Source organism: Triticum aestivum, chromosome 3A (assembly GCF_018294505.1).
Source record: "Triticum aestivum cultivar Chinese Spring chromosome 3A, IWGSC CS RefSeq v2.1, whole genome shotgun sequence".
NCBI lineage: Eukaryota > Viridiplantae > Streptophyta > Magnoliopsida > Poales > Poaceae > Triticum > Triticum aestivum.
The window spans coordinates 645,972,163-645,976,720 of NC_057800.1; the positions used below are offsets into that span (position 1 = coordinate 645,972,163).

A 4,558-nucleotide genomic window follows, 5' to 3' on the forward strand; every position below is an offset into this window, starting at 1 on the left:
ATACAAAACATTGTGAACCTATTTATTTATTATGTTTCCTAAAATTATGGACTATTTTAGGTGCAAAATCAAGTTATATATTTAAGATAATAAGTGTAGTGATCGATTCTGATCAATAAGAAGCGCACAACAGAGCATAGAGGGGAAGACTTCTTCTAGTACGACCGTGAGAGCTTGTACTAGCGCTCTTTCCAAGTGTTGCTACCTCCATGTCCCTAAACTTTTGTGAAGGCCCCTAGGGTCAATACGCATCGGAGGCCCCCCGATCCTATTCTGCCTGCGTACAGTATATAAAGGAGAGGAAAACCCTTCAGCAGAAGAGTCGTCACTCATTCGTCAAGTCACCCATTCACAGCAACCACCACCACTCCCATCTACAGCATCCACCGCCATTTCCATAGCAATATCCACTTCCTTAGATTCCATCTCCAATAGCCATAATACTTGCAATTAGGAACAAATCGCAATCTGCAGGGATTGTAAGACCTATAATATCCCCATGTACGTGCATTGAGAGATTGTTGGTTTACTTTAATAATAACATGATTGTTGGTTTACTTTAATAATAATGTTATTTGATGTGTTACGCTATGCTTTTCTCTCTCTTGTTTCTACCTTGTTTTAAGGCCCCGCAGATACCCGTTGGGATATCGAAGATCGATCATGGAGTGGTTGAGTGCAGAGAGGAGCAGAAGGCTATGTCAAACGTCGGTGACAGTAAGATTAGTACGATAATTGGAACATATTCTCTAGGGGTACATAAGGTGCATTCATTAAGCGCCAATGTGTTGGTCAGATTATTTGTTAATAACTGGGATGAACCTGCGAGAGGGTAAGGGCCTCGGTTGGGAAATAAAATCTCGATGTTGCGGCAGTTGGTCATGGGGTTATCTGGACGCATCTCCCACAAACAATATGTTGAGAACATATAAGTAGTGATGTTTACCAATGATATTTTGATTATCTAGATAGGATCCCGAGCATAAGTATATACAGTTACAAGTAAAACCTCTAGCCCTGGCCATTTCTTTATCATTGTTTCTTTCATTAAACTGTACGATTTGGTCCGGGATAGCGGAGCACTTTTAGTAACAAGTTCTTGCAGAAATCACTTTTCCCAAGGCATCAATTTTCATGGGTTCAATTACCTAGGGTCACTCTAGGAAAAAACTATTAACATCCGAAACCGAATCGAACATAATCAACCACCGAATAACCACAACCGCAGCTAGAACAAGATGTCGGCGCACCACTATTAATGTTCCCCTATAGGAACCGGCTTGACCTTATCGATGAAAGTTGATAAGTCTTGCACGTGCCCCTAAAGACCAGCGCCCCAGAGCCATAGTCATCACATTAAACCTTTGAAATACCAGCCCAAAGATAAAGCACCATCATCCGCCTCAATGCAACTCTCACGAGATAAAAATGTTGGGGGAACACGGTAATTTCAAAAAAAATTCCTATGCATATGCAAGATCCATCTAGGTTATGCATAGCAACGAGAGGGGAGAGTGTTGTCCACGTACCCTCGTAGACCGTAAGTGGAAGCGTTATGACAACGCAGTTGATGTAGTCATACGTCTTCACGATCCGACCGATCCTAGTACCGAAAGTACATCACCTCCGCGGTCTGCACACATTCAGCTCGGTGACGTCCCACGAACTCTTGATCCAGTTGAGTGTTGAGGGAGAGCTTCGTCAGCACAACGGCGTGATGACGGTGATAATGAAGCTACTGGCGCAGGGCTTCGCCTAAGCACTGCAACGATATGATCGAGGTGGATTATGGTGGAGGGGGGCACCGCACACGGCTAAGACAATGTCAACTTGTGTGTCTATGGGGTGCCCCCTTCCCCCGTATATAAAGGAGTGGAGGAGGGGGAGGACCGGCCCTCTATGGCGCGCCCTAGAGGAGTCCTACTCCCACCGGGAGTAGGATCCCCCCTTCCCTAGTTGGACTAGGAGAGGAAGGAACACTACTAGGAAAAAGGCTACTAGCAGCGCGGATAAAATGGCTACTAGCAGCACGGGTACCCGCGCTACTAGTATTGCGCTACAGCTAATAGTTAGTAGTAGCGTGGGTGCACCCGCGCTACTACTAAAAAGTTAGTAGTAGCGCTGGTGCACACCCGCGCTACTACTATTTGAATCCGCGCTACTACTATCAAAATAGTAGTAGCGCTTCTAGTATACTAGGCGCTACTACTATGCTAGATAGTAGTAGCGTGTAGTTTCCCCAGCGCTACTACTAACAAATTATAAATAAAATAAAAATAAAAATTACGTGCATTATTCATAGATAGAAATCAAGGACACGTCCAGTGCAAAATAAATTAAATACACACAACCAAAGGTGGCTACCTTCCCTAGTGTTCCACCACCAGCCTAAACAAACCACTTCTCTACATGTATCTACCAAGACTCGGAGTTCAGACGTCGGAGGACCCGAATCCTCCCTCACCCCGAAAGATGGCGTCGAGGTCCTCCACCTCGGCCACATCCGACATCGTGATCACATGGACGATCATCCATGCGGCGCGGTCGCTGGGCTTCATGTCGAAGTCCACCTCTAAGTGGTTGAAGAGCACGACGCCCACCAGTCTGCCGTAGTCAGTGTCAATCACCCCTACGGCCATGTCGGGAAAGTGAAAACTTGTTAGTACGCATTAGAGTTCAAATCCGGTAGGGTATTTTCTTTCTTTTTAGCACATGCACATGCATCAATAGTAACAACCGGAGGCTAGTCCTTACTTTTTGCATGAGACACGAAGAAGGCCAGGTCCCTCTTTGTTGCACGAATGAATCAAAGGAAAACACTGCCACAAGACATGAAGAAGGTCGGGTCCCCTCCTTCTGTAAATAGCTCAAGTGCCTGAAGTTGCAAGGAATCTTAATACAATGAACTCATAGTAATGCATAATAACAAGAAAAAAAATCGTGAATCCTAAAGAAAAAGATCATTATGTGAGTCAAGATAATGTGGGTAACAGTATTCATTAATAAGAAAAATGGAATGAGATTTCTCAAGTGACATTTGTTTCACCAACAATGATTAATGATGAGGCATGTAAGATTTACCTGCGCAGCATCAGCATACCCTCTGGTCCTTTCAAGAACTTGAAGACCAAGGTTCTAGCTTTCTCCCCATTGACTAGCACAAGTGCAGCAGCACCGTCGCTGTACGTTAGCCCAAGATCTGCTTTTCATAGGAACAGTAAAAGCTCTACTTAACCCAAGATCTGTAATTTTCAGTATCATCTTCTCCTTGTCAACCAATAGATTTTGGGGCTTTAAATCCCTATGATATCAAAGAGGAACAATCGTAAATCACATTAGCAACAATTGCAATATGTTGTATGGGCCGATAAATACAGCAACATAAATCAGAAAACAAAGGTCTAACCGATGAAGGACACCATGGCCATGGCAGTGTGCAATTCCTTTGCATAACTGATACAAAAAACTCTACAAGAAAGTAAAGAAAGTTGTCTATTAGCCCAAAACAGACCTATCAAAATTAAACTGGACTCTGCCATCTGCTATCCAATGAAAATTAACGATAGCATCCTCAAAATAAAGGCATGAAGATGAATTGGTTCCAAAGCTAACAACAAATTAATCTGTACTTGAGTGTATGCAAAATAGAGAACGCCCAGCAGCAGTCAACATTGAGTTTCAACCATTATACTAGCACTACTTAGTTCCTAATTTAGTCTCCTGCAACTAGGCTAGAGTAGTAGAGTTTGCATATTTTTGGACGAATTCAAACCAGCTACAAATTTACAGTGTAGTTCACTCTAATTGCATATCAATGTTCTGCACATTTCCGATGCAAAACTCAGAGTTCAGAATGGGCATATATGAGGAAGTGTCAAGTCCTCAGATCGATGGATAGGAGACTCAGCCGACGTAGCATCGGCAGAAAGCCAAGTGAGCAGGGCAAGGGAAAATCAGCCTCAAAACTAATTAAATTCGCTACCTTGACGACCTGAGTTGGGAGCGGCTTAGGGGCAGGCCCACGACAGTAGGCGTCGACAAACTTCTTGAGGTCAGTGTCAAGGAACTCGAAGATGAGGTAGAGGACGGGCTTCCCTTCACCGCCAGCGCCGCCGCCCTTGGTGGCCTGCTCGATGGCGAGGAGGCGGATGATGTAGAGGGAGCTGGAGAGGAGGCGGAGGAGGGAAATCTCAAGGAGCGCGGTGGTCGGGATCCCTTCGTCGTCTCGTCTAACTCCAGGTGGGTCTTCTTGAGCGCCACCACCTGGCCCGTCGCCTTGTCCTGCGCCTTGTACACCTTGCCGTAGGTGCCCTCCTCGACCTTCTCCAGCTTCTCGTACTTCTCCATGGTGCTTTCGACGGTCCGAGGTCGGAGTCGTCCTCCTCGATGCGGCTTGTGTGATGGGGGCGGAGGGAGGAGGCGCAAACCCTAGGTGGCCTGCCGCAGCACCACCTCGTACACCGCCTCCTCCATCGCCGTCTACGCCGCCACTAGGCTCGCCCTCAGGGCCGCCGCACCGCCCCACCTCCATGCCGCGGCGGGGAGCAGCCCGGGCTGG

The 4,558-nt window shown here is 46.2% G+C and overlaps 1 pseudogene; it reads right to left on the reverse strand.

Annotated features, from left to right (window-relative positions):
- Positions 1 to 2,806: 2,806 nt before the first annotated feature.
- On the reverse strand, positions 2,807 to 4,353 carry LOC123057077 (cyclin-dependent kinase B1-1-like; annotated as a pseudogene).
- Between the last annotated feature and the right edge of the window lie 205 nt (positions 4,354 to 4,558).